At 43.0% G+C, this 25288-nt stretch overlaps 1 long non-coding RNA gene and 1 pseudogene across 1 annotated transcript; both read right to left on the reverse strand.

The window, feature by feature from the left end:
* Window positions 1-7729: 7729 nt before the first annotated feature.
* Window positions 7730-7875, reverse strand: LOC135379474 (small nucleolar RNA U3; annotated as a pseudogene).
* Window positions 7876-10154: 2279 nt separating this feature from the next.
* Window positions 10155-14921, reverse strand: LOC135370990 (uncharacterized). Its single transcript, XR_010415484.1, has 3 exons — window positions 14745-14921; window positions 13484-13605; window positions 10155-10576 (listed from the first exon to the last, which is right to left on the reverse strand). It is a non-coding gene; the product is annotated as an uncharacterized LOC135370990 (long non-coding RNA).
* Between the last annotated feature and the right edge of the window lie 10367 nt (window positions 14922-25288).

Consider the following 25288-nt stretch of genomic DNA (forward strand, 5'->3'; position numbering starts at 1 on the left):
CACATACTAACAAACAAACAAACAAACACTTCTTCGAGTCTGTGTTATCTTTTAAAAAATAACAAAAGCACACATAAAAAAAAATCAAATTGACTAGGTAGCCTACCAGACGTTGTGCCTTAAAGTTGGCTGCACGCAATGCGCGGAAGCGTGCTGTGAAGCCAACTTGCGGTTTTGCTGGATGCACATGAGGTCCGATTCCTATTGGAAATCGCGCTAAGGACGTGCCAAACGTGGAATTTTCGCAAGATTAATCCCAATACCTGGAATTCTGTTCATTTTAGCGGGAATGCTGGCGCTTGTGCTCCATTGTTCGAAATTTTCGAATATCCGAATTTCTCGATTATCAAATTTTCGAATACGAATAGGGTTCGAATATCAACAATATTCGAACAACATTCGAAAAATTTCCTTAAGTGAGCATGGAAAAGGCTCAAGTCGTACCGCTCAGGAATAATCGGAGAATCAACGCTTATCGCTACGCGGCTAGCGCTTGAACAGCGCTACGAACGTGACAGATACATACTAACAAACAAACAAAACATACAAACAAACAAACAAACACTTCTATTCATTTCTATTGATAAAGGCGTAAACCACACTACAAGAACAAAGCACGCTGCTTCAGGAAAGCGTATCAAATGCATCGCAACAGGACCGGCTCTCATAAAATAGCCTGCCCAAAACGAAGACTTCACCAGGTTCGCGAGGTAATTCCATTAAAACGCTCTCGATCTATCCTACAGATAGCAATGCAAGCGCTGCTACCCTTATTTTTTAATCCACTATTCCACGCAATAGTACATAAATGTATCACTCGTGTCACATGAAAAGGCACACACAAAGAACTGGGAAGTGGGTCATGTGGGATCCCTGGTTCAGGAAAGCGCGCGCGCGCGCGCACACATACACAGACACATACTCACATTTTCACACTCACAAACACAAAGTCTATTCTCACAACCACATAAATGCATATTATTCCTCAGGTCAATAATTATCCTACCATCGTCAAAAGATGGCTCACTCTTGTATGCGATCGCAAAGCGATAGGTCCTCGTTCCGGATGTAATAGGATATCGCCACTCGGCCGACGCGAACCAAAAAAGAAAGAAAGGAATGCGCGTTCGCTATACCTCCACAAAGAAAACGGTGCCGTGCTTCTACGCAGCGCTCATCATACAGGAGTGAATTGTCTTCTTCGTTTTCCTTTTATTTTCTTGCACCCATATATTTTGCAAGAATACTATAGAGACCCAACAGAGCAGTAGTGCGCTCCCATCAACACACCTTGGGCTGACCTTACACACCCGAAACCTTTTCTGAATACATTCTGCTGGCGCTGGAATAAAAAGATTTATCGCCAGGGTACAACAATGTCAGCTCTGCTTCCGTTTAAGTGATAAAACAGTGTTGTGTGCCTGATCATGAAATCAACTTGCATATCAGAATGACATGTGATGAGAGCGAACTTTGCGCTCAGGTGCGGCAATGGTGTAGGCGGACGGAGCATTACGTGTAGCCAAGGGCAAGCTGCGACCTTGAACATGTAGAGCAAGTTATTTTTAGGCTATGACGACTCCTCGCACCTGTGCATGTTGGGGCATGCAGCGAGGTCGCCGCTATATAAGTGGGGAGGATGTGTAAAGAGGCAGCAGTCTTCGCATCGCTTCGGGAGTGTGCGGAGCTCGCTTCAAAAGTAAGTATTTTTCATCCACGCTCTGTGGTGCACGATTTCTTAGTGTTTCTTCTTTTTTTTTTTTTTTCAGTGCCTAGATGCGTGTTCTGCTTTTTTGATCCTCATGATATCGGGGATGATGAGCCATTGGAAGAGAATTCACCATCTTCTCCAGACATTTCACCTGCCACTTTGCATGCTCACGTCGAGCGATCACATCCCTATGTGGACATTTCCTTCCTGCATTTCTTTCAAACTGATAGCGCATTTCGAGGTATCATCAAAGCGTTTGTGCTATTGGCATCTGTTCACGATCAGGGAGTAGAGGACTTGCGACAATATTTAATGAACCACCTCCACAATATAATTGCCATTTTGCGAGCGCAAAGGATACCCTTTAGGTTTTGCATTTGTTCTGAAGTTCTAATGATGAAAGAAAATCGAGGGGATGTAACCGCACACATAGCTCATTTCATGGCGCTTGCTCGCGAAGTCCACAGCGACGGAGCTATCGCAAATACTTTGATGGATGTGATTCAGGAGTCCACCGGGCGCATTGAAAATTACCAGCGCGAGGGTAGTGGGTTTGTATCCACTGACGTCCAAAAAGTTCAAATGTGTATTTCCTCTGTGAAAACTAAAAAATTCGGGTGCAATGGGGTACTTCCCACTAATTTGGCTAGTCGTAGGAATGTCCTAACAAATGTCCCTTTACCAGAGCGTAAGGAGGACGAGTGCTTTAAATACAATACGCTCGCCCTCTTGCACCCACAGGAAAGGAACCGATGGAAAAAAAAAATGAAAATTATGCAACAGAGTACTGGTGGCCTAGTCACTTCCCTGTTTCATTCACTGATCTGGACGAGTTCGAAGAGAAAAATAGGATATCTGTGTACGTGTACGTGTACGTCGATCAGGGAGTGCACGTGTCGCGACCCCCAAAACTGGAAAGCGAAGAGAAAATTCACTTATTGGAGGTTGATGAGCATTTTTTCGGAATTAAGTCCCTCGAGCGTTTGTTGACGAGAAAGAACACGCGTTTCGTATGCGAACGTTGCACTCGCTCTTTTAATGAGGAAAAGAGCATGGCGAAACATCGACGCCTTTGCGCGGACGTGAACGAAATCCTATTAGAATTTTGTGAACCCGGAGAAAACTTTGTAGAATTTACTAAAATACAGTACACGCAACAGTACAACTACGTTGTCGCGCTGGACACGGAGAGCGTACTTGCGCCCAGTAGTGATGGCATGCAGCGTCACATCACCTCTAGCTTTTGTGCCGTGTTCGTGCGTACCCACGACTCAGGGGGGTTGCGCATCAGGATGCACCATGGGGAAGATGCGGCAAAGCAGTGTGTGAAGGCGCTCATGGAAATGCGAGATGAGATGATCGCCCTGAACGCTTGCTCCGCCGCAATGGTGCTGAATGATGAGCAATGCGCTGAGCACAGAGCTGCTACCCACTGTGCGTACTGTAAACAGGAATTTACCGAAGATCTACCCCGTGTCCAGCATCATGATCATTCGAAGCATTGTAGTGCGGGCGAGACAAATTATATCGCAACTTTGTTTAACCCCTGTAACGTCGTGTGCACGACGAGGGAAAAATTGCCGATCATGGTACACAATTTGTCCTACGATTTGGCCGGGCTGCTGCGGGAATTTCACATTCTCGGGTGGAAGCGACCTCCCTTCATTGTAGCCAGCTCCATGGAAAAAATTCGTTCGTTTTGAAATTGGCACCTTCCTCTTCAGAGATACCATGCAGTACCTGAATTCGTCGCTGGGGGAGCTTGTGGAAACTGTCAAATGCATGGGGGGTGCAGAGGCGTTCCAATGCCTTAAGCAGGCATTTGGAGATGACTACGAAATTTTGCTTCGTAAAGGTGTATTCCCGTACAGCTATATTAGTTCTTTCGCAGTGTACGATGAATTGACCTCGCCAGAAAAATCCGCCTTTCGAAACGATCTAACTGGGGAAGATATAAGTGACGAAGACTACCAGTACGCTCTGCATGTATTTGAACATTTTGGGTGCTCGAGTTTACGGGATTATAATGCATTGTACGTGAAAATGGATGCCCTATTACATGCTGACGTGATGCAGCACTTCCGACGTCTGTGCTACAGCGCACGTGGATTGGAATTGCTTCATTGTGTTTCTCTAGCATCCTATTCGTGGCAATGCGCTCTAAATTACACGCACGCAAAATTGGAGTTAATCATCGACGAGGACATGTACAGAACCATCGAATCGGGCGTTAGAGGTGGGCTCTGTCAGGCGAGCAGGCGTCATTTACGTGCCAATAACCCTCTGTGTAGTGGCTATGATCCCGATAAAGAGGAGGTGTACATATCATACATAGATTGGCAACAATCTTTACGGATTCAGTATGATAAAGCACCTCCCAATTGGTGATTTCGAATGGGTCGAGGATTTTAGCTCCGTGGATTTTATGCGTCACCCCACTGATTCAGATGTTCGCTACGTGTATATATGTGACTTGGAGTATCCAAAATCTATCCACGCACTGACACGGTACTTTCCCCTGGCTCCTGAGAAGATGGTCGTCCCGAAGGATTGGGTCTCACCATTCCAGCGAGGGCTTCTCGAAGAATTAATGTACCGGCCAGCTAACAGCAAAAAGCTGCTGCTCACGTGCAAGGACAAGGTCGAGTACGTCGTTCATTATGCGCTGCTCGCACTCTATTGTAGATTGGGTATGAGAGTGACAAAAATTCACAGAATTCTAAAATTTCGCCAGGCACCATTCCTGTGTCCCTACATCGAGGACAATGTTGCCAGACGCGTTGCCTCGAGCACGACGTTCGAAAAAAATTTCTATAAACTCTCAAATAATGCGGTATTCGGAAGAACGCTTTTAAATGAATTTAACATGCGGGACATTCGAGTAGCCTTCGATGAGGAGACGGCGAGTCGCCTCGGGAGTCGGGCAGAATGCGTGAGGATGGAAATTTTGTCCCCGGATTGTGTCATGTACGAAATGCGCAAAAGAAAAGTGCGATGCGATTTCCCGCTCCAGATTTGGTTTACGATTTTGAAACTGAGTAAATTAACCATGCACTCATTCTACTACTAAACCTTGCTGAGTAAGCTCACTTGTCCAGTGATTGCCTGTTACTTTGAGACGGATTCTCTGATCCTCGGCCTATTCTGCAAGGACTACGAAGATCAGTTACGAGCGATCGCCGACGACCACTTACATTTGTCTTCCTTCGACCGGGATCATCCACTGTACAGTGAAAAGAATCATGGGAGACTTGGGGCTTTCAAAAGCGAAACTGGTAGTGTACCTATTGAAGAAGTAATATGCTTGAAAGCTAAAATGTATTCCATCAAATTAGCTGGAGGAAAGCAAATTGCAAGAGCTAAAGGGGTCAAAAAGAATATTGTACTCAAGCACCTCCTCCATGAGACATACTACAATACCTTGTTCAATCACACGAGCGTATCGAACGAACAAGTATCAATCGTTGGAAAGAAACAGTGCATGTACACCATCAGAAACGTCAAAAGAAGTCTGATGGCATACGACGACAAGAGATACCTCTGCAATGACATCGAATCCTACCCTTACGGAAGCTGTGAATATGGTAAGTTTAAATGGATGATGTAAATAGTGAAGCTCATAATGTTCTTTTTTCGCTCAAGGAGATGTGCAGGAAGAGAACTGATACTTCCGTGACATGCTGTTCTCGCGTGCGGTCTGGGACTGAGCCGTGGATGGAGAAGGACAAACGCTTGGGTGATCCACACGGTACTTATGTGAAAAAACGCCATGGATGCGGGGTGGAAATGTCCAGTGTGCTGGAAGTGCCCCAGAGAGAACTACAATCTCTCTCAGAATGCCATGATGTGTCTAATAAATGTTGAAAACTATTTCCCGTGTTTTTCTATGTCCTTACTGTTCCGAAGCGTTGTCCTGGATTAACTAGAAAGCGTCCCAAGCCAATATGCAATTTGGGGGGGCTTGTGAGCTGGCCCAGAAATGAATGGAATTGACCCACGAGGGACTGTCTATGTTGCGGTTGAAATTATGAAGCAATATGCAGTTGAAAGCGTGTGACCGAGTAACTAGAGAGTGGAAATGACAAATGAGTTTATCGAGCATGTATGAGAGGCAGCCAATAGGTCAATCACTAGGTTTTAGAAATGAATGGAAGTGACCACCCCCCGGACCTATGGACAGGTGAGCGATTTGGAAGCCTATGACTTAGAATTGAATAGAATAGATCATTTTGGTGTCTACGAGCGAGTGAGCAGATGTTGTGGCAATGAACGGTAGCCAATCACATAGAAATTAGATGGATCACCATGAAGGGGTGGAGCCAGGATCGGTCAATCAGCGTGAAGGAATGGAGCTGTGACCAACCAACCAGAGGACTTAGAAGTGGCTTGACCTAGATTTGAATTGGGTGGTGGATTAGAAATTCCTAGAACTGGATTAGAAAAAAGAGTGATTTGGAAGCCTATGAACTGACTTAGAATTGAATAGAATAGATAATTTTGGTGTTTATGAAGGGGTCGAGCCTGGATTAGACCTGGCTTGACCTCGATTAGAAATGGCTGGTGGATTAGAAATTCCTACAACTGGATTAGAAAAAAGTGGTTGTTGTGGGGATCGAATCTATACTACTTGCAACGTGTTTCTAGCCGCTAAACTGGTTTACCTTTTGCAAGTCTTGCAAAGCCCACGCAAAGTAGTGCACGCCTGTCACAGGATTTTTGCCACCGCAATCTGGTGCTCTACATTTGAGAGGATGTGTCGCGACTATCTTTTTCGAAAACTTCGTGATGGATGTCTCGGCCTACAGCACCTCTTTCTAAAACAACTGGTCATGAGACTCTGGTTTATTCGTGAGGAGCCGCATCCAGTTCTCGAGGGAGTAAAACGCATTCTTACACATAATTAGATCCCGTAATTACACGTACGCCACGTTCACAGAGGGAACGATGCGGTTAACAGGCTTTTTCAAGGAGGTCGTTGAGTGCATGCTGTTTTTGAAAGCCAGGTTTACCCTTGAATACATCTTATCTGTCAACAAGAAAACGCTGGAGGCCCACTTGATCGATACATTGTTCCCTGTGCCTGTCTATCGAGATATTCCACCCACTTGGCCAGGCAGGGATGTTATGGTTCGAGTCCAAAGGATGCCAATCAAACCAAACATGAAGACATTCTTTTACAAACTTCATACGTCAACACTACCTGTCAAGGCTCGCGCAGAAGGGCATATACGTGCCCTGGTCTGCAGACTGTAGATCCTGCAAAGTTCCTGAAACGCATGATCACCTTTTCTTAGACTGCACAGAAGCCCAGTTTTTCTGGGAGGATCTCCAATATAAAGTTTCAAAACTAGACTTCGGCTTAACGCACACACCATACGGTTTCTCCCATTATACCCGAGGGAAACAGTCAGGTACGATATTGTCATGCTTATAGCCTTGTACTGTCTGTGGAAACTTCGTATGGCTGACAGGAACGAAGAACCGTTAATGCCTCCTATGAAATACATTAAGATAGAAATATATCAACTTAAGCTATGACTTATGCGATGTTTAGAGCCGCCAGATTGGTTGGAAACATTGTCTGGTGCCCTTACGTACTTGTAAAATTATGTACAAATTCAAAAAGTATTCAGTTTTCTCTTTGTACGTTTTGTAATGGCCCTTAGCGTTGCAACCGTGTGACGTACCTGTACTTGTGTGTTTTGTTAATAAAAGGTGGGGGAAAAATGTTAGCTTAGCTCAATTGGTAGAGCACTGGACCGGTAATTCAGAAGATGTGGGTTCGAGTCCTACAGCTGGCTAACATTTTCAGTGGCTTTCATCTTTCATCGTTAAATTCTTAGGCAAATTGAGGCTTTGTATGTATTTGTCCCTTCTATGTTGTTCCAGCCTCAGAACATCAGTTCTCTCATGTTTAACACTTTCCGCTTCCGTCGATCCCGTTGTTTGAATGTGTGCATGAGTGAACAAAAATGTAAGAGTGAAAGGAGGATGAATGAGAGAGTATGGCTCGTTTGTCCCTTTCAGATGACGCACCCTTGGAAGTCACCAGGGAGACGTGTTAGCTTAGCTCAATTGGTAGAGCACTGGACCGGTAATCCAGAAGATGTGCGAAAGAAACTGAAGAATCATACTATAGAAATGATCCCATGAAGTATGACCTTGAATCTTAAAGCCTTCAGGATAGTAGAACCACCTCGGCCAACTACTAACTGAAGGAGTGTGTGGCTCACCTTAATTAGAAGTTGGTCGAAGGAATCTCATCTGAGTAAATATTTCACTAGTCAAGCCTTTGCGCAAAACATTGGTAACTGTGTTTCCTACACAAGACTGAAGTTCCTTCAACCCTGATGAGGAGCCGTAGGGTTTCTACCTGAGCGCGAAAAGGCAAAAAGCATTACCTTCTTTTGGGTGCGCTTCTGCTATTGATGGACCGTTCTTCTGGGACTATCCCAGTAAACCATAGATGTACAAGTGACGTCCGGGTAATATCCCAACCTGGATGTTTGGATATCCCAGGGATTTTCGCAGAGAGCCTGTAGACGTCACATGTACATCCAGGAGACTTAATTTGTTCCACGGTTTTCCACATTTGAGGAACGTCCCACAGATGTCACCACAAGATATTTGGATATCCCAGGGATTATTTCAGAGAGCTTGTAGATGTCACATGTACATCCAGGAGACTTGATTTGTCCACATTTTTCCACATTGCAGAAATGTTGCACAGATGTCACCGCAGGATGTTCCCAGGATGTTGTTTAAATCCCTGCATTGTGTTAATGTTGTACTTGTTTTCATCACCATGATAGCAGCTTCTGCAGAGGCAATGGACTATACTAACCAGCGACATCTCAAGTGTTCTAGTAAGGTATATAATCGTGTTTATTTACGACTAGTATACAATTTATCGCCAAATCTATTGCAGATTGTGGCATTACAAATTTTACCACGTGCAGCATAGAAAAAGATATCACAACACACTACACAAGTGTTTTTATCACAGTTTCACTTGACTAAATTTATGGCAGTGTAATGTTTATCACAGTGCAATGTAACACTTTACTGAACAAGAGCATGTCAAAACTTCTCAGTATCAAAATGCACTACTTTGCGGCATTGCAAAATGTACACAGTACAGCGTAGAAAAGTATATCATGGTACGGTAAAACGAAGTTCTTAACACAATACAGTTTAAGTAAAAGCAAGCACTACAACAAATTCTATCTGTCCATGAGATTGCCACACATGACGACCATTAGGAACGTGCTCCTTCCTATTTACTAAATTTATTAAACTGAAGCACGGCATCCATATGCTTTATTCACAGGCTGTGATAAGCAATTGCCGTTCTTGTCCTTGCCAGAGGCCTTATTTGCTTCTACAACCTATTCCAAAATCAAGACCAGGAAGACCAAGAGAGACAATAGGAACCTCCAAATGTGTGTGCTTGCGTCACATCACAGTAAATGACTATTATAAAAAAAGGTTTACACACCGACTTAACTGAACAACATAAAGTAATTTACTCAAACATGTAATTTCTGGGGGGACATCATCAGTGTCCACCAAGAAAGACAGAGTAAGCAATGCCCAGTTGCCTCAGTTAAGGTCAGTGTATACCTCGGGAAGTGGGCTACGGTTAACATTGCATAGGGTCTAATCTTTCTGAATGTTCGGGGACCGCACCTTTGTTCACAAACACTGACACAAACTAAGTTCATTCATGTAGTTGAAGCTGTTACCGGTTGTCCAACAATGATAAAAAAAATTTTGTCTCTGACCTTGTCGAGTTTGTGGTTCTCTCTAAATCACGTGCCACAACTGCAACAAGGTCAAAGAAAAAATTGCCCGATTATTGTTGGACAACTAGACACAGTGTGCTTCAGCTACATGAATGCACTTAGTCTGGGTCTCGAACAAAGTGGGGTACCCGCAGATTCCTCGAGTTGTGGCACATTAGGAAAGATAAGGCTGTATGAAATGTTAACCGTGGCCCACTTCACGAGGTATACGCTGACCTCAAATGCGACAACTGGTTGGGCATTCCTCACTCAGTCTTTCTTGGCAGACATTAATGATGTCTCTCGCATGGGAAATGAAATGATGACCAAGGGCTTTGCACAGTATCAATCATTATGTTTCTTTGCTTATCTGGTGGGAGAAACAAAAATAAGAAATAAAATACGAAAAAGAAGCAAAAAGGAATGATGAACATAAAAGGATTATGCTAATAATGGCATCAGATATCCTACAACAGCGAGGAAGTCACTGCAGTACGTCTAGCAGTGGCAAAAATACAAAAAGTGCTGTTTGTCTTTCTCAGATTAGCTGCAACTTTGAAACAGCCTCTGAAGGCACTTTAATGCCCGTACTGCAAAGAGTGATGACTGTCGTGTTCATTTTAGGGTGCAGCTAGACCAAACAGCATCCATTTTGTAAATGAAAATATACCCTCTAAAATGAATTCAGGTTCATATGTTAATCGTCCAATGATGGAAAAATCTTCCTTTCTAACAGGTGCCATCTTGCGTAACATCATGGCGAAATGGAACTGTTTTCCTTACATGTTCAGTGCAGCTAAAAAATAATCTGTGCATTATTGCAAGATCTATAAAGCACAGTTCTGATAAAAGGATTGTAACAGTAAAAGCCCTAGAGCCTAGTACACAGGGATTATCAAATAAAAAGGTAAAAGTCCTTTCCACATACCACAACAGTTACATAAAAGCTGTAAAAAGTGGACCAAAGCAGCATAAATTACGTGAGGTAGCAGACTACAGGTAGTTGAGTGGCAAGTGGCTTCTTGGCACGTGGACGGCAAGCACCATGTGGAGAGCAGGCAGTTCCTTTCCTTCCAGAGCGCTAGGGAAAAAAATCAGCTAAAATCAGAGCTAGCAACACACATAAAAATTTTGTGTGTGTATGTCTCCTCATTGCGATCACTGAAATTAAGATGAGGTGGTTTTGTATCAGGGTGCCTACCACATAACACCTTTCAAATTCCCCAACTTTCCTATATATGCTGTGACTTAACAAAGTAAATTCCCTGACCGTAGCAAAGGTTTCCCTTTATCGGTAATTGCTATCACATGATTAGGAACAGCTTCCTTCTTAATCATGAACTAGAGTTCCATGCAACACCTTGGATGATGAAGTAATGCTACTTCCCATGACATGTGCAAGGTACGCATCGGACAGGATTTGACTGCCAGCGGGCGTTGAAAGAAGATACAGTATGGACAACAAACACTGAGCAGATGTAACAATAATTGACAAAACGCTTCGTGTGTTCCAGTCTGACTCCTCTCTGTTCATAAAACATGACATCTGACTGTGCAATAATGTGTTCATCGCACTTGCAATGTAGTTTCTAAAGAAAAAAAAAGAGTGAATATGCAATCATTTGCCAGAATACTGAGATACAGGAATGAAAGAATGTGTGTCTGCACTGCTCCACACAACAAATTTATAATCCAAATGTTCTCTACAATGTTCAACACCGCTTGGTGTAAGCAGAAATCGCATATTGAGAGGAACACAACAACGTCAATCACATTAGGTTAAGTTGAATGGTAGACGGTCAGCGAGAAGCGAAAACGCGCCGAACTGTTGTAGCTAGGCTTGCGAGGCAAAGTTTAAAACCTCAAAAGGCTGAAAGGAAATTGGTCAGAGGCAATTAGTACAAATCACTATCTTCGAAATCTTTGTTGATACACAAATTATTTCAAAATAATGATTTCATATCGGCTAACTGCAGCAATAGACGCGGACAAGGAGTTAGAACACGGAAGAGACAAACCACCTGCAGACTCTCAACTAAGAGAAGTTTAATGAAAGAGGAAGTATTTGAAGAACAAACATTGTGCGTCATCAAGGGCATATCAGTACAGCACACGTCATCAGGTCATAGGTTTACCACGTGGTAGCCTAGAGGTTTTTGCAATCACACTCCTGACCTTGAGGGTTCACCTAGATTCAATAAATTATGTTCCCCGTTAAGATATTCCTTTTCTTGGTAAGTAAGTGATACGGAAGGGGAGCTGACACATTTTTTACCAAACATGTGGATGGCAAAAAAAAAAAAAAAAAAGTGTCAGCTCCCCTTCCGTATCACTTACTTACCAAGAAAAGGAATATCTTAACGGGGAACATAATTTATTGAATCTAGGTGAACCCTCAAGGTCAGGAGTGTGATTGCAAAGCCTCTAGGCTACCACGTGGTAAACCTGTGACCTGATGACGTGTGCTGTACTGATATGCCCTTGATGACGCACAATGTTTGTTCTTCAAATACTTCCTCTTTCATTAAACTTCTCTTAGTTGAGAGTCTGCAGGTGGTTTGTCTCTTCCGTGTTCTAACTCCTTGTCCGCGTCTATTGCTGCAGTTAGCCGATATGAACTTGTACCAACTACCCCGCTTTGTCCCTCTTGTGAAAATAATGATTAACTGCTGGCAATCGTTTTTGCAGCCAATATGCTCCGAAGATGATATAGGATATCATATAGGGCCAATGGAGAAGATGTAGAGTAAGTGGACATTTTCGAATAAGGTGCCCTCAATGCAGTGCACATAGCAGGTGTATTTTTCCTGCCAAAATGAAAGCACATGAAATTTAAGAAGCCGAGTACCTGTTCGGACTTCTAGCGCACAAGTGGGTACTCTTACCAGGGTAACATGGTACTCTTGGAAAGTCTTAAGGGTCTAGAGCATTCTAATGTACTTGCTAGGGTACAGTGAACCCTTCATTTATGAACACCAACAGTTCACAGTGAAAATGTTTATAAATTGAGATGTGCAGGAACGAAAAGATCCGAGGAGCGCTATAAACGGTGTAACTTTCCAGAGATGGTTATTTCCAGAAATACTGGGTTATAGCGCTTTGCACATTACCTTCATTTGTGTCTGCTTTATTGAGAAGGGATGTCAACTGCTTCATTCGTCGTTCTCCTCTTCGAAATACACTATAGCATCTACAGAGCAAAACTACTAATCACAGTAGCACTTTTACATTTTCTTCGCTCGCTATCATCGTCTTTTTCACCCTGATGGTAAGGGCTGAGCGCTTCACTGCTCCAGATATGTCCATTTCGAAGTCTGAACACCAAACAACTGTCTCCGTGCCAATCTGTGGCACCAAGGATGAGTCACGTTTTCTCGTACAACATCCTCCGCTCCATCAACTTTCAAAACAGCCAAGTCTCACCTCGGACACCGCGGACACGTTCCATCTTTCCAAATTCCATCTTTCTGATCTTTTTATGACTGGGCGTAACCTATTCTTAGGTTGTGGTAAAAAGCTTTGTGTTCTCCAATCTGTATCCACAAAACTTGTTCGTGATTCGGAAATGCAAGATTCGTATTATGAGGGGAAATGCATGGCAAATGTTTCGTTCTGCGGCATACTATTCATAGAATGGGGAAATCCATAAATTAAGGGTTCACAAATCAAGGGTCGGCTATGTTCTGGAATACTGCAGTACCTGCTCACATAGAGATAATATAGTAGGATTGCTGCTTGTGTGCCAGACTCAAAGACAGGCAGCTCAGGCAGTTACGTGGTACTCCTTTACATTTCTCAGGCTTTCTTTTTTTTTGTGCGGAAAAAATAAACCTGCAAAGGGTACGCACTGAGGGCATGTTATTCAAAAATATTTCAACCACCCTGTCTGACTCGGCATGAAATTGCTCCACTATCACAATGCCAAAGCCGTTGTCCGAGTCTATAAGACGACAATGTATAATGTTTACTGTGGCTATAAATGTGCTACCTGGCTTCTTCAGCACTTGGCTCTCTTGTTGCGTTCAGGAGCGTGCCGCAGCCATTCCTTGATTACAGCTTCCACCTCGAACTTCGTTACTTTGGCAAATTTTTTCTGTGCATGTAGTGCACCTAAAGAAACAAAAATGTCAGCATGAGCGAACACACAGGTGGATGAGACGGTTTTCCGCAAACTTTTGTTCAGGCCTGGTTGACAATATGTACAAGGTATTTCAATACCTTAATTTAACAACTGATTATAATCAATATGCTTCTTAATTAGGACTATTTGGGAAATCTGCAGTGCTGGAATTGTAGGCAGTTCTCTTTTATGTCCATTTCAAGTTTTAGAAATATTGGTACTGATATGTGCTTCAAAATATGCACCTCTGAAATTTCTTCAAAATGACAACGAAACCGTGGTTGAGTGGCTGTGGAAGAATGCAGGAAGCACGCCCACCCTTCGTGTCACGTGGCCATGACCCGCCAGAAATAAGCGCCTTATTGATTGCCGCCTTTAAGATGGTATCAGTCACATGACACTTTTCCTCTGTGTGATGACCACATGACGCAAAAGGTCGACATGCTTCCTGCGCTCTTCCACATCCGCTCGCCTATGGTGTCAGAGTAATCTTGAAGAAATGGACATAAAAGAGAACTGCCTATAATTCTGCTATTTCTGATTTCCTCAAAATTACATGATTAAGGTTGTCATTAATTTTAATAAGCTAGTCAAATTAAGCTGACAAAATACCTCACACAAATTGTCCTCCTGGCCCAAATACACAGATGTGAAAACTGCATCTAGCTATCTTTGCGTAGTGACGCATCAACAGTGTCTGAACCATCACCATCTGCATTCCCCACAAAATCTGACGAGACAGGAGAAAAAATACATCCTGTTGCAAAATACCTTTACTAGGTAAACAAAAGAGACAATATGATTAGAGAGATACGAGAGATGCATAGTATGATGACGTTACATCACTGCACGAAGGCAGTCTCAATTTTTCCTCAGACATGCGATTGAGAAACAAAATAGGGCACACTCAAATACTGTATGAAAAGTTGCAAAAAAGCCACTCCCTAAATATACACATGTTCTCTCAGACAACGGAACAGAAATATATGGCATTTTTAAGCGGGCTACACACACTTTGAATTATGTTTTGTTTAAATGTATATACAAATGTCGGAGCACACTGCTATATAAGCTCCATGTATTAGTTAAGTAGATCTTAGTTATTAGCTAGCTAACGAGTCACACTTACGTAAAATCAGGCCCGCGAAGCACAGCTCAAAGAATTTCAGCTTGCCCTTGCGCCCCTCCCAGCTGTACAGTTGTGCCACCTCGTCTGTGAAAATGTGAGAGAGGATCCTTCGTACCGCAGACTTCGTGGAGTGTCCACCCAGTAATGTGAGCTCAAGTACCTGCAAATAGTAGAGTGCCTTTTTAGCCCACTGTTCAAAGCAGGATGTGATCAACAAAGCAGAGAGCATGCGCACTCACAGTCTGCTTCTCGCGCTCAGGCGTCAATTGACGTTCAAAGCTTTCAACTTCCTCCACGGTGTTAAGTGGCTGCAGTAGGACCAGTTGTGTTTCTGGAAGGGTGGTGCTCGCAGGGACCATACCAGAAACGACATCTCCCAGTTGTTGAATCGCTAAGCGCACTATGCTGAAGTTTTTCAGAACTTGCTTTTGGAACTCTAAAATAGTTTCAGTGCACCTTGGTAAAAATAATTACAATAACAGGGAATAAACATTTACCATGCTGCGGGATTGCTACTTCACGTCGCCTTGGAGAAGTCTTTGTCGCTGGTGAACAGCCTGCACATAACATGGTTTATTGTGTACTAGGCTGGATAATAAGCATTTTAGTACTATTTGCCTCTCCAGCTGGCTGCTCGCCACCTAGCTGACCTCAGCAGAAGCACTCAATGAATGATAGTAACAGCAGACAACAGGGATATCTCGCATTGACCCAAAAGAGCCGTGTTCCTTTCGTGTGTGATGGAGTTAACAGAACCGAAACAGCAACAGCACTGCTCAATTCCACACTGCAAAACTACTGTGGAGAAGAATATTCAATGTTGAGAAGGGGAAGACGAAAAAGGTACTATCACAGGAGCGTCGTGAACGAAAACAACAAAGACAGACGACAAGTTATGTTATTTGTACAATTTTTGAAGCATGTCTCATGGAAGAAGGCAGGAAGCAGGGCGATTTATTCATCAGCAATCATTCCTTTCTCCGCCATCTTGAGGACAACACGAGTGCCTCTATAGGTAGTTGGAGAGGCAAATAGCACTGCAATGTTACAAAGAGCAAGCTTCCCCCTAGATACAATGGATCCATGGCACCAGATTTATTTATCTTACCTTGAAGGCCCATAGGGTCATAACGTAAGTGCCCAGTACACAAAAGGCAAAACATGCCCAGTATCTAACAACTAACTAATGAGAGAAAATGCTGAAGCACGGATCATTAACTATGGTAATTACGAAGAAAGGTAAATACCAGAAAAGACATGTAAGCTCTTGAAAAGCACACAAATAACATACAGTAGCAATCTATCATGACAACACATCATCACATGGAATAAGAAGCCTTATATTGTACGAAATCGGACATTGGGATCACAAAAGATGGTAAGCACTCTACTCCAGCAGGACACACAGTATAGTGCCCCTCAGGACACACAACACCATACAAGTGCAGAACACAGACTAGAGGGTGTGAAGGAAAAACCAGGTTTAAGCTCATGAAAGTAACTTCAGAAAATACCCCTTATGGAAAAAGCATTCTCTGGCTACTTTACAATGAACTTCAGGTGGGGGAATATTTGCATTATCTTTTTGCACTGTCAAGCTGGCAAATGTAGAATAATTCAATGTTATGTGATATGTAATTATCTGAAAACCTAGGGGTAGACGCAGCTTAATGTTGATAATGACAACACCATTACCTTGAGCTCCGTGTTGTGATGCGCTGAGTGTCACGGCCATGTCATCCAGGAATGTGTCGTCTGTGGTACAAAAGATAGATACTGTGTCGCTCATACAAGACATGCAACATTGTTTTGAAGTAACTAAAAAGTGAATAACCCCAATAGTTGCATTCCATGCAAGATCTCAGTGAAACTACATTTGTTAGAGCAACTTGAAAAACACCTATTTCAGAGGCGGTGTCCTCTGTACCAGGTTCAGGGTCTGCTGTACCTGCAGCAAAAAAAATAAAAAAATATGCATGCTCTCAATAAAAGTCAGGCTTGCAAATGAGTTGGGGACAACATTCTGTATACGTACCACGCAAGTGAGTGTCCAGAGCCACGCCGTCCTTTCTTGTTCCCGAAGTGGCTGGACCTGCATTCCGTCAGTTATGCATATGAGACCACAGTTTTGCATGCATTTTGCAGGGCATGCCAGGCATTCCTAGAATCACTGTTTAGTTTCCTACAAACTCATTGGTACAAGTTTTAAGATGCATGAAAATGCATAATCTGCGGTATAGTGCATGTTTAATTTCGAAGTGGGTGTCCCTGTATAAGTGTCTCTGTGATAGCTTTCAAACAACAGTTCAGGGAGGCGATATTGGCTGATTGTCGAGATACTTCATGTGTCAAGATAAGTAGTCGAAACGTGCCTGTTGGACAGAGTTATACACAGTACTCCCCACGTATCCCATACATGTGTTCCGATTATTTCTCTCAGCGCATCAAGTTATCTCTATACTGAACAAACTTTGCCTCCCTGGTCTGTAAGTGGAGTCTGCAGAGCAGTGCTGAATAGTCCTAGCAGGTGTCATTAGAATCTTCCTTATCAAGCATACTGCCACAACGATGTGTAAGGGTGAAGAATGCCGAGGGTGATGAGGAGGAAATCTTTCATGTGTCGCATGCCAAACACCCCCAGTGTCAATACCTGAGAATATTGAGCACTACGTGTTTTCTAGTTTTAAGATCTGCATGTCGAAGCAAAGTAATATTTTGAAATTGAAGCTCAATATCTCACGTTTTTTAATGGTTTATATATATTTACACACACGAGTTGGCTATATTTAGTGCATATAAATCTGTGATCTGCTCATAATGTTAACCTCACAATGTCAGTAAAAGTGCATAGCAATAAACCTGTAAAGGCAGGCATGTCATCAGAAAGTGCAGAAGCGGGTGAAGACCTCAGTGAAGCAGAGCCTATATGAAAAAAAGAAAAGAAAAGAAGAAATGAATTCACTATGTTTTAAGACGAAAGTTCATGTGCTGGGTACTCTCCTCCTTTACCAATTAGTGCAAAGCCAGTTTAATTTTACATTTAATTTTCTACTTACCACTAGTGTTGTCAATTTGGACTTTTTGGTGCCCTAGTTTTTGTTTGTCTGTGGGATGCTTTGAAGGTGCCTTTCCTGAAGCATAAAAATAAACACTGCCACTACCGAGCACTTTTACAGCGAAATGAGGGAAATTAGCAAGAAAAAAGATATTGAAAAATCACAACGTACGTTTTCTTACGAAGCTTTGAGGAATCGGTGGGAAGTCATCCTCCTCCTCCTCACTCTCAAAAACTTTGGCACGCCTTATCCTCTTAGGAGGCAGCTCGGCTGTGTTGTTGAGGTCTGATGTGTACTCTGACAATGGCAGCATTTCCCTTGCGTCTTTGTAGCACTCTGCAAAAATGTGAACAAAATAGTGAAGGCCACGTCTTGCTTTGAAAAACTTCTTCGTATGAAACTGTAAATTCAAATAGCTCTTACTGAACACTCCTTTGACAACCACTTCCATCTCTTCATACTCGCTGCCAGGAAGACTCCCTTTTTTTATGAGTTTCTCAACTCTGTGGCACGGCAAGTTTGGCCACTTGCAGTTTTTCCCAGACAACCATGAGCAAGGCACAACTTCAACTTCGTTGCGCATTGTAAAGTGGACAATAGCATAAGGCACCTGCATAATTGCCAGCATACAGGACAAAAGAGTAAAGTAGTGGACAAACTCAAAAGCACTTTGCAAAAACAAAGTGAGACGATTGCAGATGCAGGACTGATACGTGATGTGTATGACCACAAATGTATTGAAATGAGCCATACTTGTAGCATGCCTTGATCTGCTTCGTAACGAGATCCAAGTAGTTAATGACACGGCACATCGCAATCTGTTCCACAAGGTCCAGCCACAGAACGTAGTTTTATAGCCAGTGCTTGTTCTTACCCAATGCAGGACTGGTCTGTTGCGGAGCTACCCTAATTTTTATTTTCAACCTTTTTGAGTTTGGGTTTAACGTAACTTGTTTACCTTGTACTTGCTTAACTTTAACCTGTTTTGCACATGGTGGTTTAAAGGGGTCGGGACACTGTCATAGATGTGGTTCATTACATCAGAGGCGCTGTAATGCACGCCAGAATAAAGGAAAAGAATTATTCTTCTACATGTCAGCTACAAGCCCTCGAACACACGGCCGAGCAAAGTGCAGAAGTCAGAGAGCTCAGAGTTGTGTCCATTCCTATTGGCAGCAATAAGCATGTGACAGCCACATGAGTTTCAGTATTCGCGGTGCCAATTTTTTCAGCTTCTGTTACTCTTTACGGCATGAAATTTTCAACGCATGTTCACACTTGTGGAAAGAACCGTTTTTTACGTTTATCTGGTCTAACGTGAGATGACCTGTCTCAACCCCTTGAAGGAATAGTTGTATCAAGTTGTGTGCCACATGGCTTGAAACACCATCAGCGTAGTGAATTAACTGTAGGGGACACAATTAGCTCCCTGCATACAGCATGCAGACCATTCTCTAACCTGCACTGGGAGCATCTGATATGGTTTTATTCTGGTTCTCTGCTTTCAGTACGCACAACCATTCACAAGCACTGTGTATAAAAGTATACTGCGTCGAGAGGTATACACGGTGGAAATTAACGCTGCAACTACCAAATGCTTACTGCAGGTGTATAAGAGGCATGACTACCATATCGTGGCCAAATGGGAGGCAGACAACTTTTTGAACGTTTACGAGGGGCCTGTGCTCAGTTGTATCTCCTTAGAAACTACGTGGGTTCCAATTAGGGACGACGGAAATGGCTTCCTGTACAAGTCACGAACACAGCTCAGTTTGCAACCAATCACGCAAGGTTCACCAGATGATCGCAATGTTGCAAAGTTTTTAATGGCAACCATATCGCCGTTTACGATGCAGTAACTGTCAGGTCCTTTAGTCGTCAATACAAAATGCTGTGTTCTCATAGTGTCATACTGGGGCTGAATTGCCAATTCGGTAAGGGGACCTCGATTGTGCAGATTGCCAAGGCCAAGCCCTTGCTTTTGGTGAACAGTGTCTCTGTGGATGAGCCTTTGCTCACTGTAGCGGTTATAGAGCTGGACCAAGCTAGCCCCTGGTTTCTTCAGCTGCCGTTTCAGAGCTTTCATATTGTTCTCGAAGGGAAAGGCACTGAAGGAATCCAGGGGACCTAGACTCTTCACGTCATCTGCCAAATGCAGAAGGCAATGTACATTGTATGAAACTAAATGGTAACCATTTACCTCGGCAAATGTGCTCACGAAATGTGCCAGCAAACTGGAAGCATACTCATTTTGTGTGTGGCACAGCTCATCCCTTGCTAGAATAGAAATGGCACAGTGCAGAGTCAAGAAATTTTGGTACAAATGTTTTGGCAGCACTGTCTCGAGGATGACTGGACCAGTGTAAAGTAGGAAAAGCCTAAACTCTGTGGCTTTCCACCGGTCCACCTCATCCACACCTCGTGGTTTCCGCGCAAATTCTCTTGGGATGGCTTTCTGCAAGAGAACAGCCATCTCGTTCATGGTGGCCCTCTGCGCTGGACCTAGACGGACAACCAAAGGACCCGAAACCCACAGGACAATCATTTTTTTCATCACGCCCAAACAAACAAGATGCATATAGTCTAATGGGGCAGATTTGATAATATCAATCGGCAAATTTGTCATGATAGTTACAGTACGGTGGTGATCAGGGTCTGCTTGTGTGCGGAACGAATCATCAGTCCTTAACGAGGCCGCAGTGCTGCTGAAAAACGTTCTGTTCATGTCATAGCCTCCTTCGTCTATGCATTTAGGACAACCTGAATACCCAGTGTGCCCTTTTGTGCCATATATGAACGACCGTGCTGGGGCATCACAGATCATTGCATAAAATTCTACAGACACTACTGACTGCTTTATTTGTATACCTTCACGAAGGAGAGCCGACAGCTCATCGACAAATTTTTGAAGGTACTCATTTGGGCACAGCGGCTTAGCGCTTCCGCAGTACGCCCCAATGACAAATGGTGCAGCATTTGGCATGTCTTTGATTTTGCACTGAATTGGCCACAGTTCGTTTTTTGAACTTTTTGAAAGGGGGAGGCCATCAACGTTGAACATCAGCGAGATACGGTCTGGCACATCGGCTGATGATTCAAGAATTTGCAGCAAACCTTCAGTTAACCCAAAATGGCAGTACTCGCCCGGGGGCATGCTAAAGGTGTGTTCTGAGCTGCTTCTTGGCGTCTGCATGAGTGTTCGGGCGTCCATGGGAAGATCAGCGTGACATTTGTGCTGCCGCAGTATTTTAAGGAGGCCAGTTAGTGCACTTTGCGTGATACTTTCACGCACAGCCCACGACCGCAACTGCGCCAGTAGGTCGGCAGTGTTTGAAGCCGCTGCACTCGATGTGCTGAGTTCACTTTCGGATGACGTTTCGGGCTCATTTGTGCGGAAGCTTTGCGTCACCGGGCCTTCCGTTGGAACTGCTGAGCCTCCTGCAATCTGAAAGTCTGTGTCGATACCTTCCTCAGACGAACTACTCGAAAGCTGCTCATGACATGAAGCTACTTCCAACTGATCCGTTGGCGAAACATGCGCAGCTGGCGGCGTTGGTTCCATGCGTTCTGCCTCTTCACCGAGCATTACCATGGTAGTACGTGCCTCACGCAAGGCTTTCCTTCGCAAATAGAACCCTTTATATTTCGGCATAGCTGCGTTTCGAAACCTTCCGGCCAATCTACCCCCTACTAGCTAGGCCTACCTTTGAGGTACGAACGCGTACGCGTACAAGGGGATAAAACTCGTCCTTTGGCACAGTAAACCAAAAATTCTTTTAGTCAATGCACGTTAGAATATTTACATTGTTTGTTGTTGTCTCCATTCTGTGCAACGGCGTCGTTTCACTCAGTTTCAACAGCTACCAGCCGAAGACGCCACATGAACTGGCGCCAGAATATGCAGGATTGACTTGGATGCACTTGGATAGTATGCATAGTTTACAACACTGTGACCGTGGCGTTGGTAAAAAGAAACTACTACACGGTGAAAGAAAGTGCTCTTATCAAACAAGGATTCAAGTAGTTCTTTTGCGCACAAAGTTTTTTAAGCGAACACCTTTACGTTATTTTTCACTTTGCTGTGGCTAATGGTAAGAGTACAGCCAACGGTATCATCATCATTGTTATCATCAGCAAGTGCGAGGCAGGCGACGATAGAAGCTTATATTGCTTATATGCTCTCTTTTTATTTCTGTTTTCGTCCTTATTAGCCTGTCCACACATACCATTTGCGTACTGGATCCTCGCTACAAAGAAGCCGGCTACGTGAAACAACGACTCACCCACGGCACGTTCACACCGCCGCTACAGTTTATAATGTGAGCAATGTTCAACAGTGGTAAAGTGGTCTCACTGTGGTAGTGTCAACTGTGCTTTAAAGGCATCTCTCGGAAGACTTCGCGTTGATGTGGACACTGTGGCAAGGAGAAAAATATCTGGGGGAAATCTTGTAATCTGTGTCGCGCTGCACTGCGTGTGATAAATTGACGTTTTCAACCTCGCTGGCGTGTCGTAGTGTGTATTTTTCTCCCTTGATGCCCCAATATTGCGGCTGTGAAGTGACGAGCTAATTGCCGCGTAGAAGTGCAGAAGTAACCGTGGTGGGGGCCTTGCTATCAGTATGTTAGGAATGCTTTGGGTAAGACACAGGTTTACGCCGTATGATTGACTTCTTCGAGTGGCGTAGAATGCGTCATTAATTTCAAAGCGCTAGCAGTTTTAGAGTCCTGCATTGTATTTTTCTTGTTTATTTAGATACATTTCTCCCGCTATAATGATGATTTTCAATGCATTATGAGTTGCTACCTTTGATGTTGCTTTGGAGTAATTTTTCGAGCTTACTGTTTATTATTCTGTTGTAACACACCTGTGTGATGATGCATTGAGTACTCCACAAAAATCATAATGTCATAAAAAGAAGAGAGACTGAATGGTGAGGTCCTGAACTCCATTGTACATGGTCGTCATTATTTTGTGGACACATCCATGCTCGTCCAAAGCGGAACCAGTGCTAAAAAGCCATTAAATGTCTTTTTTTTAGGTTACATAGTTATAAGGAGGTTACGTAGTATGGCTTAATGCAGGAAATTCACAACTGTATTCTGTGCAATAAACTAACAAGATACTGCAGCAATATTCCTGGTAATATTACTTTATGTAAATAGTAGGGCCAAAAATTTCACGCAAGTGCATGTTATCTTACACGTTTCTTGGGTAGCCTGACATTCTTCAGAAATAAAAATGCAAAATTTATCATGGTACGAATGTCATTACATTACATATTTCAGAATTTCTAGGAATTCTCATGATATTTTTTATAAATGGCATATAATATACCTCTGCACCTTTCATGCATAGTTTTACTGCTCTGTGTCATACCTCCTTTCTTGTACAAGTACACAGCTACAAGTAACAAAACTCACCCTCACTTGTAAGCACATACCCTTCTTATGGGTTGCTCTCATTTTTTAGTGTTGACTGGCATGTCCCGTTCACCGCCTACCTGCCACACTGAATGACTAGTGAAAACTGTGGTGTTTAGCAGTGGCTCTTCTTCCTAGTATGACCGTATTGTTAGGTGGCATTATGGTACAACTGAAATGAGAGCGGAATTACGAAAGCGCATACTGTCCCAATGTCAGACACGCGTGCACCACTGCTTTGGTGTCTGTCATGTAGATATGGGCTTCTTTGAAATTAACTGTAATGTTTTTGTTCCCAGGATTTTGCAAAAAAAAGGCCTCAGAGTCCTTAAGTTTATGATTAGCTTGATGATGAGCTTTGATGAGCTTAAGCAACCCTTGCTGGAGTACGTCAGGTTCGAGATTAGGCATGCATAATGTTTCAGTGCAGTGGAAGCAAAACAGGGCAGTGTATATCGGCGTTCACCTGTCTCTTTCGTCTGTTGTACCTCGTTGCTGTGTTCATCATAGTAATAAGGTAGTCTATGGTGCAATGCAAATTATGCCATATCGGGTTTCTTAGCCTAACACCCTAGTGCGTGCATGCATACATACATTGAGACACACTTACTGTGCATTTTAACCTTTCAAACTTAAGTCAGCCACTATTGAGAGCTGCGCAATGGCTGCTGTTCGCACATGCTGTACAGCACCCAAGACATAGTCCAGAGCATGCCGATGAATGAAATATTGAAGATTTACAAATTAATGTGAATTGTTTAAAACACATTTCACATATTCAAAGCAACAAAACGGCTTCAGAAGCAGTGTTCGAGGTCGGGCACCACTGCATTTTTGAATGTGTGCATAATCAGGCATTCTTGCTGCATATTTTGGAATATTTATATGCATAAAGTCTTGGGCCCTAGTAAGAAGTCCCTACATACCAGCAGCACCAACACCAGCAAAGCAAAAATAAATGTAGTACAATCACTTTTCAGCAAGTAGTACATCATTTCAAAGCTATAGAGTTACAATTTCCATATTATATCCTATATAACATATTGAAGCTGTTGCATGTATGTTTTGAAGTAGTTGTGTATGTCTTTAAGAAGTAGGTTTTATGCAGAAATGTTAAGGCATACTGGGTTGTGCAGCTTCGCAATAGCTGCTGCGTAGAAGGGACATAAAAGCTGTGCTTCAACGGTGGTAGTGGTGCCCTAAGATGTCGATTTGGTTTCATGAAGTTGCTGCTGCTACCACACTACTGCAATATAGTAAAGTCGTTTTTAGATGTACTAAAATATTATTCCCACAAAGTCACTAGCAACTTTCTATAGTGTTTGTGCATACGGTGCTTTAACTTCACGAATTATTGCGTCGCGGGCTTCCTGTGTAACACCCAGGGTGTCAAACCCAACAGTTCTTTGTTCAGGTTCTCATTTCATTTCAAAGAAAACGCTTTAGCTCCCGAGTAAAAACGTAACGTTTTGAAACTGGTTCAAACTACAGTCGCTATATAAGCTACTGTAAGTCACTATATAATAGCTTATATAGTGACTGTAGTTCGAACCAGTTCAGTTCCACTTGGTGTAAAAAGAATTGATTGTGACAAAAATAATTCCCTTTATTCTTTCCAAAAGACAGTGAAGTAAAGAGAGAGGTATATGACTTACAGACAAAAACAAGGGACCCGTGTAGTGCTCTGGCACATTGTTGTAATGTGAAGTTTCTGGAGTTTCCTACCCAAACACTGATGGATGTCGTGTATTGTGCACTTGAGGTCTTGCGTTACATACTCTCGAGGGCCAAATTATTCAGGTTTTCATTTGAACCAAAAACATATCTTGAAAAAAAAAAAAAAGGAAGAAGCACACAATTTTGTTTTTTCTTCTGTTCCAATTCAGCCAAAATTAGTTGTTGTTTTTTTGTTCACTCGGGATCCCTGATAGTACTCGAATGGCATATATTAAGCTGGAATTATAAAAAAAAGTGAAAATGCAACTTTTTTAGTCACATTTTGCACACACTTAAGTACGTCCACCGTGTTACGTCTATGAGACATTGAAAACACGACATTCTGAAA

Source organism: Ornithodoros turicata, chromosome 1 (genome assembly GCF_037126465.1).
Source record: "Ornithodoros turicata isolate Travis chromosome 1, ASM3712646v1, whole genome shotgun sequence".
Lineage (NCBI taxonomy): Eukaryota > Metazoa > Arthropoda > Arachnida > Ixodida > Argasidae > Ornithodoros > Ornithodoros turicata.